The following is a 16060-nucleotide window of genomic DNA, read 5'->3' as shown; positions in this document are numbered from 1 at the left end:
TAAAGAGCAAGATTTACAGGCAACCTGACCACGTCAGGGACTGTATAAAGACTGAGGTGCAAAAGATGCTGGAATTAGGTGTCATTGAGCCTTCAGAGAGCCCCTGGGCTAGCTCAGTGGTTCTGGTCCCCAAACCTCACACCAAAGATGGCAAGAGAGAGATGAGGTTCTGTGTGGATTACAGAGGACTCAATGCTGTCTCCAGGACAGATGCACACCCTATTCCAAGGGCAGATGAGCTCATTGACAAGTTGGCTTCTGCCAAATATTTGAGCACATTTGACTTGACAGCTGGCTACTGGCAAATCAGGTTAGCTGAGGAGTCTAAAGCCAAGACAGCATTTTCTACCCCTAGTGGGCATTATCAATTTGTGGTGATGCCCTTTGGTTTGAAAAATGCACCTGCCACCTTCCAAAGGTTGGTGAATCAAGTCCTCACTGGGTTGGATGACTTTTGTGCAGCTTATCTGGATGATATTGCTGTCTTTAGCTCCACCTGGGAGGATCACCTGGTCCACCTGAAGGAAGTGATTGAGGCTCTGCAAAAGGCAGGCCTCACTATCAAGGCAACAAAGTGCCAGATAGGGCAGAGCAAGGTTGTATACCTGGGCCACCTTGTAGGTGGAGGCCAAGTTCAACCACTGGAGAGTAAGATCCAGACCATAAAGGACTGGTCCCCTCCAACTACCCAGACTCAGGTCAGAGCTTTCTTGGGCCTGACTGGGTACTACAGGAAGTTTGTTAAGAACTATGGGTCCATTGTGACTCCTCTTAATGATCTGACATCTAAGAAGATGCCCAAAAAGGTTCAGTGGACAGAAAACTGTCAAAAGGCATTTGATGACCTGAAGAAGGCCATGTGCTCTGCATCTATCATGAAGAGTCCTGACTACTCAAGAGAGTTCATTGTCCAAACAGATGCTTCTGAGTTGGGAGTGGGAGCAGTGCTTTCACAGCTTAATGTAGATGGCCAGGACCAGCCCATTGCTTTTATTAGCAGAAGGCTGACCCCCAGAGAGAAACTTTGGTCAGCTATTGAGAGGGAGGCCTTTGCTGTGGTGTGGGCCCTGAAGAAGTTTGTTAGGGAAAAATAACATACTTGTTTCCCTTTAAAAGTGCCTAGTCTTAGTAGAATCCTGTATCCGTGTTGTTGTTGTTGTTGTTCTGCAGATGCTCGATTGGAAGAAGGTCAGCCGGCGTCTCCTGAAGGCAGCCCTAATTTTGATATGTATGTGAAACATGGTCTTGGCCCTATTACATTTAGCACATTATGGCACAAATATACGAGGGACAATGCCGAGTAGCAGTGGCCATTGACGGGCACTTTTGTTGAAGAAAACAATTGGGTTTTTAAAGGAGCAAGTATTTAGGAAAAGAAGAAGACAGTCCATGTTTGACTCCCTCAGAACTTGGCAAAAGGAGGCTAGAGAGAGCCAGTTTAAGATGGAGAGAGATGCACCGAAAGGGAAAATGCAAACATTGACACAGAAAGCTGTGGCATATGACACAGAAAAATTAGGGTCTGGATTTGGATGTGAGGCTAGGAGATTTGAGTGCTTATTGATATGTCTTATTTGACCAAAGAAGAAGACAATACTTTTGTAGAGGAATTGTTAGACACTCGACCCTGCCCCCTTATGCCCCACAGAGGATATAACCTGCTATTTCCTTACAGTCACAGGAGCCTGTTATGTCTGCTCCGGCTGTTCCTGTATCCACGGATTTTGTTTTGATGGCTGTGGCTATGACAATTCCCACTCCTTCTTTACTCACGCCGTCTTTAGCAACTGTGACCCTCAGCATATTTGCTGTTTCGACCCGTGTATCCTCTGTTCTCTCTCCTCTGGTGCAAGCGCCAGTGAAAATTGTCCCTGTCACTTCTGTTGTTTCTCGTTCCATGGTTTTTCATCCTCTGACTCCTTTGAATGGTGAGACACCAGTATGCGGATTTGATTATAAAGATTGGAAAAAATTCAAGGAGCGAATGGCCCCATTAGCGCAATCTGGGGTGGGGGATGAAGAGAAACAAGTAATAGCTGACCAGGCTGCGCGGTGGGCCTGTAATTCGATTTGTAGTATGGAGAATGTTTGAGAAGTCATGCGATATTTCAAACCATTTATACAGCAACATGCCCTTAAGCAGACGTCTTCTACATTGATTAGTCTTTGGCAATAACCTGTTGGGACCGAAGCACCTCAGATTTTATTTGGTATTAGAGATCATGTGTACGCCCCTGACTTGAAACCAGGCCAAGTATTTGGGAATGTTACAACTCTAGTTTCTTACATGGGTAGATTACATGAGAGGATCCCTACTCTGGTATCTCAGTTTCCGATGCGGGAGGTCCATCCTATATATTACCCAGAAATACCTGCGATAACAGACCAGCGTGGAAATGTTACTAGACCGGCTGTAGCGGCCCATTTTCAGGAACAATGGGTTTATACTCCATGGAAAAGTAATGAGGTTCTGGCCCTTAAGGCCCATTTGCCTGATCCTAGGAAGAATCCTACAGCTTATTATAAAGAATTTACAGAGGCTGCCTCTTCTACTGTAATGACTCTTGCTGATATTGAAATGTTCTTTGGTCTTCTCCTTCCGGTTGATATTTGGAGACAGGTTCATACTCAAGACCATATCGCGGAGTTGGGTGGTACATGGGATGTGATTGAAGGATGGAATCAGGAAAGGAAGCCTGGTGATAAACTCCAAGCTGAGATATTAGCTTTGCCAGGCCCTAATATTACATATATGCATTACCTTATTCTGACCAAGAAGGTAAGCAGGGATACATTGATGGCCTATAGTGGGCAGGATATGTCTATTGCAGGAGGAGTTTGATTGTTTGTCAACAGATGTGTTTCTAATCTTCTTCCTGAAATTACAGGTGTCTGAGAGTACATGGTCCACCTCTCCCCCGCTGATATTTTAAATATGGCTCAGTATTATGAACATTGAGATCAGGTGGAAAAAGATAGTACTTATAGCAAACACAAGGATTTAAAAACAAAGGTGTTGTTGCAGCAAGCGTTTAGGGGAAATGGTAGGGGACGGGTGGTCTCTCTAGACAGCTGCCACGTACCACCAGACAGTCTTTAACTACACCTTTAGGGCCAAATCACTGTGTGTATTGTAAGGAGGAGGTTCATTGGTGTTGCCAATGCCATGTGCTTTTACAGAAAGTTGCAGCTCCTAGGGGACATGGGTCAGGAGGCAGAGGTCGTGGGACAGAGAGAGCTCAGAATGCTACTGTTTCACAGGGTTGTTCTGATAACAATTACTTTGATGACCCTCATGATGGCCAGTATTATCATGATGATTACGATATGGATGAGGCAAAATGTATGTCCTGTAGCTAGGACAGCTAAGGACAGGAAGAGGGACCAGTTCCGATACCTGTAGATCAGATTGGTCCTTATGTCACAGCAGATTTTCAAGTCTCGACTAAGGAATTTTTGGTGGACACAGGTGCGACAAAAAGTTCTGTTTCTCAACATATGGTTCCTGGGGCAGCCCTGTTCGGCCATAATAATGTTTTGGTAGGTTATTCAGGTGTACCGGCTGTAAGCCCTATTTCCTACCCCCTTGCATTGCCTGTTGGTCCTTTTACTGTGGAGTCCCCATTTTTGTTGAAATCCAACTGTGGTAAGAATCTGAAGGGTTTGGATTTATTGAAAAAATTGTATGCTACAATGTATTGCTCTCCTGCGGGTGTCTTTATCACAGTGGGTCCTGATGCGAGTACTAAGCAGTGCTTATCTCAGGATGCACCCCTTCTAGCTTTATTTTCTAATGTCCCACCCACTCTATGGTCCACAGGTGACACGGACGTAGAACTATTGCATATACAATCAGTTTCTATACAAGCCAAAGAGAATGCTCTTTTGCCTCTTATTCCTCAGTATAAGATACCGCAGGTAGGAGAACAGCTCTTCTTCAGATTATTCAGGATTTACTACAAAAGGGAGTAATTGAGATAACGTCTGGCAATATTTGTAATAGTCCTATTCTTCCGGTTCTTAAAAGGGCACCCTCAGTTTCCTCTGTGGATACTGATGATGTTTATCATTTTATGATTGATTTGCGTGAAGTTAATAAAATAGTGGTTCCACAATTCACTATGGTTCTTGATATTACTGTGCTTTTGATGAGGATTCCTTCTACCGATATATTTTTCTCCATTAATGATTTGAAAAATGATTTCTTCAGCATTCCTATCAATCCAGACAGTAGATATTTCTTTGGGTTCACACTGGCTGGTAGGAGCTTTATATTCTGCCGCAATCCTCAGGGCTAGACGGAGAGTCCTAATATTTATAGTCAAGCAATAAAAGGCTAGTTGGATTCCTTGTTGCTTCCCCCAGGTAATGTATTGGTGCAGTATGTTGATGATCTACTCATAGCTTCTGATATGAAACAGGGTTGTGGAGACAGTACAGTTATATTGTTGTTGCATTTGGCTCATCATGGACATATGGCTTCCTTTTCTAAATTTCAGTACTGTCGACAAGAGGTCACCTACTTAGGGCACCTAGTGTCGAAGGAGGGTAGGAGGTTTACCCCTGAGTGCATCAGTACTATTGTTATAATACACATTCCACATACTCAAAAAGATGTACAAGCTTTTATATGTATCACTTCCTACTGTCCCCAAACTACTAGCTACTAATCAAACCTTTGCTTGCATTGACAGCGAAAGAAGTTAATGAGCATTGGACGCCTGAATGTCAGCAGTATTTTGAGCAATTGAAAACTGCACTTAGTTTGGCTCCAGTGCTTTGTAAGATACACCTAACTACGGCAAGCCGTTTGTGCTCTATGTCCACAAGATGGCTGGTTGCGTGCCTTCTGTCCTAACATAAAAATTTGGAGATAAGCAATGGCTATGTGCCTATTTCTCTGCTGTGCTTGATCCCGTCGCAACGGCCCTCCCGAGTTCTTCTCAGTGCAGTTGCAGCTGTGGCCACTTCAATCCGGCAATCACCTGGACTTGTGCTTAATACTGACTTTACAGTTATGGTACTCCATGCTGTGGATACACCTTTGAATAAGACACAGACAAAGTACTTCACCAGTGAATATCTTACCGGCTATGGATTGACATTGTTTGATAAACACATTACACTTAAAAGATGGGCTACTCTGAATCCAGCCACGTTACTACCCCTCCCTTCTGAGAACAATGAAGTCAATAAGCATGATTGTATCTACCAGATGGAAGAATAGACGAAGGGACGGGTAGAACTGACTGATGTTCCCTTATCTGCCCCCCAAGGAGAACAATACTTTTGTTTTAAATTACCAGATGGCATCACAATGGCAGCTTATGCTGTCTCTCAGCTGCGCACAGTGGTAGAGACATCAAGGGTTGTCTATCAGTCAGCTCAAGATGCTGAGCTTGTTGCTCTTATTCAAGCTTGGGAATTGAGCAAGGACTGGTTGTCAACATATATACTAACAGCCAGTATGCCTTCAAGGTCACGCAGAAAGAGGGGGGTCTTACTTCTCATGACACCAACATTCAGCATGGGCACCTCTTATTGAGGCTTTTGTCTGCTTTAACGCTTTCAAGAAGTTGGCCATAATCAAGTGTAGTGCCCACAAGAAGGTTACTGATGACGTGGGTAGAGGAAATACTTTTGTAGATCAGACAGCTAGGGAACCAGCCCGAACAAAGGTGAAAAGCATGTTCGTAGAAGGTCCAGCTAGGCGGGTCCCTTACGTTGTCATGTGTGAGAATACCCTTGAGAGTGTAAAGGAGATACAAAGTGAAGGCACAATGGAAGAATTAGTAGAATGGGAGGAAAGCACGGCACAGATAAATGAGGAAGGATGTTGGATTGATAAATTAGGCAAGCAGAGAGGGATGTTGCTGGATGTATATGTCCCCCCCGTGGAGACTATGTCACATGGTCCAGCTCATTTCACTGCCAAAGGCATTTGCAAATTGTAAGACCATGTATGGCAGAATTACAATATCTCTAAGACAGCCGTACATTTGGTAATATATTGCATGGTCTGCATGATGCATAATCCAGGGAAGGGTACCCCTACACCACCAGGTAATTTTGCACCACCCATTTTTCCTTTTGAGGTCCTTCAAATGGACTGTATTGATTTGGTGAGATGCAATATTCTGAAGTATGTTCTGGTGGTTGTATGTGCATTCAGTAAATGGGTTGAGGCTTACCCCACCAAAGACAATACAGCCATTATTACTGTAAAGGTACTCCTAAAGAAGTTCTTTCCTCGTTTCGGCTTGCCCAAGTCATCTGGAATGACAGCGGAAGTCATTTTATTGCAAAAGTGATTACATTAATTTGTGAGGGTCTTCATGTGAAGCAGAAATTCCATGCTGCTAATCATCCACAGTAAGCAGGATTGGTTGAGAAGTACAATGGTACTCTCAAACTGAAAATGGCAAAAATACAAGAGAGTATACGGTTAAAGTGGCCAGATGCTTTACCGTTAGCTCTTTTGTCGACAAGAACAACAGCTCATTTTAGGTCAGGATTGTCTCCTTAGGAGGTCATGTTTGTCCACCTGGCAAATGTCTGGGGCATCCAGCGTCCTCGTAAAGTTTCTGATATCGAGTTCCCTGTGTTGCTTGTTTATCTTTGCCAGTTAACTGAGAATTTACTTTCTATTCACCAACAGGTGCATAAGTCTCTACCCCCTATACCAGAGGGACCCAGCCACGATGTCCAGCCGGGTGACTATGTCCTATTGTGCAACTTTCAAAGGAAGAACAATTTGGAGCTGCGTTGGAAGGGGCCTGAACAGGTTTCCTTGGTGACACGTACTGCTGTGAAAATTGCTAGCTGTAAGACCTGGGTTCATGCAACCTTCTGTCGAAGGGTTCTTTTACCTCTACCCGATGATCAGTGGGTTAAGGATGGCATCGGGCCTCAGAGTGCAAGCAGGTATCTCGGTTTGTCCCATTCAGCGATGCACAGCTAGTGTGGATGCAGACGGATAAGGAGAATACAGATGTGTTTTACGAGGATGTTCCTCCAGAAATACAAGCTGTCCAAGAGACTTTGTCCACTGGACATGCAGTGCCTAGGTACAAATTGCGTTCTCAGCTGAGGGAAACTGCATTTAAGGACAAACAAAATTAAGGATGGACTGCGTAAAACAGGTTGTATCGAAGCCTAATACCAACTGCATTTGTTGAGATTAGTGAGGGATTTCTGCGAACTTCATTTTAGTTGTTTGAATATTACATAAGGAAGACCGAAGTATACCGTAAAGGCATACCATCTTGATTGACGTGGGTTATGAGCTTAGGACAGAGAAAGCTTCACTGCCAGTGTTCAAGATCGCCAACGTATGGATGGACAATAGGAGTCTGTACCAGTGAGGCCCGAACGGACCCTGGGAACATGTATATTCTTCCTGCATTTTGATCCTCTCTTTATCAGTCATTATGCATCCTTTTGGTAACCGGTTGCTGAGGAAGAGCAAACATTGATTCTTGTTGCCAAGTATAATATAATATGGACCCGCAAACAGGAAATAGCATGTGTTGCTCTTGTGGTTTTACTGTAGGAGAGTAGGGTCTGCTATCCTATGATCACCCCAAATTTTTGCTTTTTGCTTCACTGGTTTATGACTTAGTGTGGCTGTGGGCCTGCTAATCAGACCCACAGCCTGCTGTTCTCTCTCTAAATTACTGCCAATGCACTCTAGGTGCATTACGAATTGGAACTGGTTCACCTTGTTGGCCCCTGTAACAGTGTACCCTAGGTACCCAGGGCATAGGTGCATCCAAGTCCTACCAGGAGCTGCAGCATGTATTGTGCCACCCCTGGCCTGGCCTCCATATTTGACACAACTGGCTGATCACTCAGCTGGGGTAAGTTGGTGTAATCACCTCTTGCTTAGATATAGTATCCCTATATCTAACCCTAAACTGGACACATATGTTCCTATCAGCCACTCTTATGGAAGGCCTCATCAATCCTGGAGGCAGAGTGCTTGGAAATATGTGAGATGGTGCTCTAGCATGAGCTGAGCCTGTCTGCAGCTGTCGGGAACCACTCCCTAAGCTGTTCCGGGATATTGCTATACCATATACTCTTAAGTGCATTATAATCCTCGCGGTTATTTGCTATCTTTAGTTTGGCTTTATCAAAACATGTCGAGTAAGGTGTCATATGAATTGGAATACTATCCCCTCGACAGTTCTGTCGACGGGGATAGCAATCCACCCTTCTAGAGGGACACGACATGTGTGTAGCCTTAACCCCTGTTAAAGTTAACCAGAGCCTCAGCATCACAAAATGGATGCTGCCACCACAGACACGAGTCTGACCTCATGCTGCTGGGAGTCCTTCCAGCGAGGGAGGCTTGGACAAAGGGTTTCCTGCCTTGGGAGGTGCGAGCACCACCCCAGACAGGGTTTTGTGTATTGGGTAGGACAGGGCTGAATAGATTGAGACATGCCCGGGGCACACAGGGTCTCCCCGTGCATAAGCCAGTCCAAACCAGTCCTGGGACTTTCCAGACCCAGGCCTGGCGAGGAGCTGGACAAAGGAAAGCGGGTGTAACCGCCCCCCTTCCTGGTTCCTCCCAGAGGAGGGACCTAGTAGGTGATCCACCCCTCAGATTGGGAATAAGAGTGGGAGCAGTGCCATTGCACAGCAGATCATCCTGAATCAACTTGAAATAAAGAAGAAGACTGGACTTCGACATTCTGCTGCTCAGAAGACTGAAGAGAATCTCCCTTGTGGCCTAGGAGTGGCCACCCTGTGAAAGCAGGCACCAACCAGCAACTCAACGTCTGCTTTGCCGCCGCCTCCCGCCGGAGCCCGAGCCCAGAGCCTGACAAGACCCAGACTCCCAGACTTCTCACAGCCCGATCCACAGTCCCTGCAAAGAAGGGACCCGTGGAGGCACCAAGAGACGTGGGACCGGACCCCTTGGAAGACACTCGAAAAGCTGACTGCGCAGCAACCGAGGCATCCTCGACATTGTGCTTTGGGAACTGAAAACCCCAACCACCGAGCAGCGCTTGCACCGAAGATCAGCCCCCCAGCAACTCCACGATCTGCATGGGGCCCTTTTGCATTGTGCCACTCGACGCGCCATGCCGGCCACTAGCCACGTGGTCAGCGGCCATCTTTGCGACGAAACCGTCAAACTACACTGCGGGTCTGTTTGCTCCAGACTTGCCCTAGCTCCTGCAGAAAGGAGCCCCCGCTCTGACCTTGCTGGCCCGAGTGGTAAGAATTTTTTGATTCCTGCGTGGCTTGCATTAACCAAGGCCTGTTTGCTCCGATCAAGTTGCCAACACCGCCAACAGCGAGAAGCCTGCGAGCGACAGCTCGTGACCGACTCCTGGATGTCCTCGACCCCCCATGTCCACGTGGCTGCAGAGAGAAGCTACACCTCAACTCCTGTTTGCACCCGACATCGCCTGGTTCCAATCTGGTTCCACGGTAGTCACTGGCTAGTGACTTTGAACATTGTCCCCTCTGCTTTCAGGTCTTCACATCTTCAGATCCACCCTTGGATCCACCGGAACTCTTCACATCGAGCCGCCTGCAGCCTCTTCAGCTCCAAGCACCATCGACCAGCGTGACGAAACCCGACACTACTTCGACCCTGTGCACCCGCTTCCAGTGGGTGAGGTAACTCAGCTCCGCCGGTGTTCCTACACTAGTACACATCTCAAGGGCCTGTGTCTTAAGTTTCAGCGTTCTAGGTCACTCGGAAGGTTCCGAACTAACTAACTTTGTACTTTTTACGCACCATAGACTTTACATTGGTGAGTGCGTGCACTTTAAACACTGCACCCGAGTCCCGCGGGCCTTTCCCGACTTAGTCACTGCTAGTCTCGAATAGCTCCAGCGATTCCCAAGGCCCTAGGCCTGTTTCCGTTCTGATTGGTATCTCTTATACCACTTTCTTAGTATATGGTTTAGGTGGCCCCTAGGGCTCATCCATATTGTGCAACTTATGTGTATTTTAAACTGTCTTGTGATTTAACGCTTGTGCTTCTGTGCTCATAAAGAGTCCAGGGGATTTTGTAGTTAATAAATCAATATATATTTTCAATATATATCTGTGTGGTGTCCCTTTCATTTGGTATTCAAGGGGGTTGTGTATGGTTTACAGCTGGCTTCACATGCCTTTCAGAGGTTAGCCTAAGACTGCTTTGTCCATGTTACCACTAGGATAACTGGTCTACAAGGTTGAATTACAACCAATCATCATAAGGGTTGCTTGGCATGGTACAAAGTGATCACTAGAATTAGTGAGCATTATATACCAGGCCAACTTCTCACATTGGTGAGCAGCGGATTGGGATCTGAGCTTGCTGTTGTTTTACCATTACAATCTTTGAGATTATCATTTGAAAGATCATACAGGTACCTGCTAGGTACATATAAAACAAGACTAGTATACTTAAGTTCTACTGAACTTAGTTGTTGTAGAGCAAAGGGAGTAGCACACCCTGACTACAACTACTAGATAGGTTTAGTAGGTAAACACCAGTGTAGGTAGATTGCAACACGTCCACCCACACTAGAGCAATGTCTGGAGCAGAGGGTTCCACTGGGAATGTCCCTATTGAGAGTGACCCTCCAAGGGCACCATCCAAATTTGCTATTTTTTCCTTTAGGGAATTAAGACAGCTTTGTGTCTTAAGGGATCTGAGGACAGGGCCTTCCCCTACCACAGACCACCTTAGAGAGATCTTGGACCAGTCTGAGACTCTAAAGACCTCCAAGGCAGACCCCACAGGGGATGCTGAAGGAGGCCATCCTTCTGAGGATGACACTGTAGAAACCCCTGTCCCTATCATCCTGGTAGATGAGGAAGCCCCCATCACTGGAGCTCCTCAGGTAGATCCAGAGGAGGAAGAGGAAGAAGAGACAGAAGGGGGGAGCAGTGAGTCAGATGATGACAGAAATAGTCAGGTGCTGGTCAGTAGACTGAACAAGGCTAACTTAAGCCTATTTGGGACTGAATCTGGTAATAACCCATTCAGACCCCCAGGCGGACTTAACCAGAAGCCTAGGAGGAGAAGGACTCACTCAGGTGACTCTAACAACTCCCATGCTTCTAGAGGTTCTCATGGTCACTCCAGAAGGGAGATGACTAGCCCTCAGAGAAGGGAACATGAGGCCAAAATGAGAGAGGCTGAATTGAGGATCCAGAGACAAGAGTTAGAGGTTGCCCTGGCCCAAGAGAAACTTGCTAGAGCAAGACAGCCTAGAGAGAGTGGGGTAATAGAACCCACTGGTGGCAGCAATATCCACAAGGATAAAGACAGGTCTTTAGATAACAGAAACCCGAGTAAGATTGTGCCCCCCTACAAAGCTGGGGATGACATCCATAAATAGATAACTGCAATGGAGAGAGCCTGCAGAGTACAGCAGATCCCTCAGGAGCAGTGGGCAGCAATCTTGTGGCTCTCCTTTGAAGGTAGAGGCCAATACAGACTCCTCACAGTTAGTGATGGGGATTCTAGAAACTACCTGGTCCTGAAGAGTGCTCTGATTGATGGGTTAGGCTTAACCACTGAACAGTACAGGTTAATGTTCAGAGATACCCAGAAGACACAGACTCAGGACTGGTCTGAATTTGTTGAGTGTGCCACTAAGGCTCTGGAGGGATGGTTGCTGGGAGGCAAGGTTACAGACTATGAAGGATTGTATAATTTGCTGATGAGAGAACAAATTTTAAATAATTGTCAGAACCAGCAGTTGCATCAACATTCGGTTGACTCAGATTTGACCTCTCCCCAAGAATTGGGAAAGAGGGCAGATAAATGGGTAAGAACCAGAGTTAAGCAAAAGAACCAGAACCAGGGTGGTGACCAGAAGAAAACAGACCAGAAGGGTGGGGAGCAGAAGGCTAAAGACCAGACGTCTTCAACAGGGCCCCAAACTGATACAGAGGGTGGGTCCCAAACTTCCAAGAAAAAGAAGAAAGAAGGTCAGAAGAAACCCTGGTGTAAAACTTGTAAAAACACCTCTCACTGGACAAGTGAGTGTAAAAAGGGTGGAGCCCCCAGCACTGCAGCCCCTAAGGCAACTGCACCCACTAGTACAGCTAGCAGTGCTGGTCCACAACCCAAGGGGGTAGTGGGTATCACCTTGGGAACTGAAGGAGATTCTGACCTAGTCAGAACCCTTACACAGGCTGTTCTGATTTGTGAAGGGGACATAGATTTGACCCCTGACATCAGTCCCAGTAATCTGGGCAAATACAGACAGACGCCTTTGATTAATCACAAAGTGGCTCAAGCTTACAGGGACACATGTGCCAGTGTCACAATGGTGACACCTAACTTTGTGGACCCTGGACAATATATGCCCGGTGATAATTACCTGGTGATCAATGCCAGCAATGTCACTACTACACATAGTGTGGCACTTGTTAATTTTTCCTGGGGAGAGGTAACTGGCCTAAAAAGAGTTGTGGTTAGTGCTGATCTCCCAGTTGAATGTTTGTTGGGCAATGACCTGGAGAACTCTCTATGGTCAGAAGTTGAGTACAGGACTCATGCAGAGATGTTAGGGATATCATCACATGTCCTTGCTGTGACCAGGTCACAGGGCAAAAAGTGCCTCTCTGAACCTCAGGTCTTGGATCCTGGAACAATGGACCAAGCACCTTCCAAGAAGAAGAACAGGAGTGTTAAGGCTGTGCCTTCCCAACTGCCTGCAAGTGAGGATCAAGCTTCACAGGAAGCTGGTCTTGAGACCCCTGAAGGAACTGTCTCTGAAGAACTTGAACCTGATCAGGTTGAGTTTCCGGGGACAGGGGGACCTTCTAGGGCAGACTTGGGGCAGGCTCAGTTAACCTGTCCTTCTCTTGTACCCCTCAGACAGCAGGCTGCTGCTGAGGCTGCTGGGAATGCTCAAGGTGCCCATAAAGTTTATTGGGATGAAGGACTCCTTTACACAGAGGGTAGAGACCCCAAGCCTGGTGCAACCAGGAGGTTGGTTATACCTCTGCAATTTAGGGGTTTCCTTCTCACCTTGGCCCATGATATTCCTTTAGAAGGACACTTAGGCCATAATAAGACCTGGGACAGGCTTGTCCCTCACTTTCACTGGCCTCACATGTCTGAAGACACCAAGGAGTTTTGTCGCTCCTGTGAAACCTGCCAAGCCAGTGGTAAAGCAGGTGGAACAACAAAGGCCCCCCTGATACCACTACCTGTGGTGGGGGTTCCCTTTGAAAGAGTGGGGATTGATATTGTAGTTCCAATGGATCCCCCTACAGCATCTGGGCACAGATTCATACTGGTGGTGGTGGACCATGCCACCAGGTACCCAGAGGCAATTCCACTTAGGACCACAACTGCTCCTGTTGTGGCCAGGGCCTTACTTGGAGTTTTCTCCAGAGTGGGGTTTCCTAAGGAGGTAATATCTGATAGAGGTACCAACTTCATGTCAGGATATTTGACAGCTATGTGGATGGAATGTGGTGTCAACTACAAGTTCACCACTCCTTATCATCCACAATGTAATGGGCTTGTTGAGAGATTTAACAAGACCCTAAAGGGCATGATCAAAGGATTACCGGAAAAGCTCAGGCAAAGATGGGACATCCTACTGCCCTGCCTTTTGTTTGCTTACAGAGAGGTCCCTCAAAAGGGGGTTGGCTTCAGCCCCTTTGAATTGTTGTTTGGGCACCCTGTAAGAGGACCCCTGTGTCTGGTGAAGGAAGGATGGGAGTTACCTCTCAAAAAGCCTAAGCAAGACATAGTGGACTATGTACTTGGTCTCCGCTCCAGGATGGCAGAGTACATGGAAAAGGCATCCAAAAACCTTGAGGCTAGCCAAGAATTACAGAAAGCTTGGCATGACCAAAAGGCTGTCCTGGTTGAGTTTCAGCCTGGACAGAAGGTATGGGTGTTGGAGCCAGTGGCCCCAGCAGCACTCCAAGACAAATGGTCTGGACCCCATACAATTCTGGAAAAGAAGGGAGAGGTTACCTACTTGGTGGACCTAGGAACTCCCAGGAGCCCCCACAGGGTGCTCCATGTCAACAGACTAAAGGCATATGTCAGCAGGGCAGACATGGGCTTGCTCATGGCTACAGATGAGGGACAGGAGGAAGAGAGTGACCCTCTCCCAGACCTGCTCACTCAGAACCCTGGGGATGGCTCAGTTGATGGTGTGGCCTTAGATGGCAGCCTCACTGAACATCAGCAAAATGACTGTAGACAAGTTCTACAGGCATACAGGCATATGTTCTCATTGACACCCAGTCGGACTAACTGGTGTACCCATGTGGTGGACACTGGTGACAGTCTTCCTGTAAAGAGCAAGATTTACAGGCAACCTGACCACGTCAGGGACTGTATAAAGACTGAGGTGCAAAAGATGCTGGAATTAGGTGTCATTGAGCCTTCAGAGAGCCCCTGGGCTAGCTCAGTGGTTCTGGTCCCCAAACCTCACACCAAAGATGGCAAGAGAGAGATGAGGTTCTGTGTGGATTACAGAGGACTCAATGCTGTCTCCAGGACAGATGCACACCCTATTCCAAGGGCAGATGAGCTCATTGACAAGTTGGCTTCTGCCAAATATTTGAGCACATTTGACTTGACAGCTGGCTACTGGCAAATCAGGTTAGCTGAGGAGTCTAAAGCCAAGACAGCATTTTCTACCCCTAGTGGGCATTATCAATTTGTGGTGATGCCCTTTGGTTTGAAAAATGCACCTGCCACCTTCCAAAGGTTGGTGAATCAAGTCCTCACTGGGTTGGATGACTTTTGTGCAGCTTATCTGGATGATATTGCTGTCTTTAGCTCCACCTGGGAGGATCACCTGGTCCACCTGAAGGAAGTGATTGAGGCTCTGCAAAAGGCAGGCCTCACTATCAAGGCAACAAAGTGCCAGATAGGGCAGAGCAAGGTTGTATACCTGGGCCACCTTGTAGGTGGAGGCCAAGTTCAACCACTGGAGAGTAAGATCCAGACCATAAAGGACTGGTCCCCTCCAACTACCCAGACTCAGGTCAGAGCTTTCTTGGGCCTGACTGGGTACTACAGGAAGTTGGTTAAGAACTATGGGTCCATTGTGACTCCTCTTAATGATCTGACATCTAAGAAGATGCCCAAAAAGGTTCAGTGGACAGAAAACTGTCAAAAGGCATTTGATGACCTGAAGAAGGCCATGTGCTCTGCATCTATCATGAAGAGTCCTGACTACTCAAGAGAGTTCATTGTCCAAACAGATGCTTCTGAGTTGGGAGTGGGAGCAGTGCTTTCACAGCTTAATGTAGATGGCCAGGACCAGCCCATTGCTTTTATTAGCAGAAGGCTGACCCCCAGAGAGAAACTTTGGTCAGCTATTGAGAGGGAGGCCTTTGCTGTGGTGTGGGCCCTGAAGAAGTTGAGACCATACTTATTTGGCACTCACTTCAAGATTCAGACCGACCATAAGCCCCTCTTATGGCTTAATCAGATGAAGGGTGAAAACCCCAAACTACTCAGGTGGTCCATTTCCCTACAGGGGATGGACTTTACAGTGGAGCACCGCCCAGGGACTGACCATGGCAACGCAGATGTTCTCTCCAGGTACTTCCACTTAGAACATGAAGACACACCTGGTCAAGGTTAGTCTAATGTCCCTGCGTTGGGGGGGGGGGGGGTTGTGTAGGAGAGTAGGGTCTGCTATCCTATGGTCACCCCAAATTTTTGCTTTTTGCTTCACTGGTTTATGACTTAATGTGGCTGTGGGCCTGCTAATCAGACCCACAGCCTGCTGTTCTCTCTCTAAATTACTGCCAATGCACTCTAGGTGCATTACGAATTGGAACTGGTTCACCTTGTTGGCCCCTGTAACAGTGTACCCTAGGTACCCAGGGCATAGGTGAATCCAAGGCCTACCAGGGGCTGCAGCATGTATTGTGCCACCCCTGGCCTGGCCTCCATATTTGACACAACTGGCTTATCACTCAGCTGGGGTAAGTTGGTGTAATCACCTCTTGCTTAGATATAGTATCCCTATATCCAACCCTAAACTGGACACAGATGTTCCTATCAGCCACTCCTATGGAAGGCCTCATCAATCCTGGAGGCAGAGTGCT

Source organism: Lissotriton vulgaris, chromosome 5, assembly GCF_964263255.1.
Source record: "Lissotriton vulgaris chromosome 5, aLisVul1.2, whole genome shotgun sequence".
NCBI lineage: Eukaryota > Metazoa > Chordata > Amphibia > Caudata > Salamandridae > Lissotriton > Lissotriton vulgaris.
The sequence above is the reverse complement of the archived record's forward strand: the minus strand, read 5'-3'. Positions refer to the sequence as shown.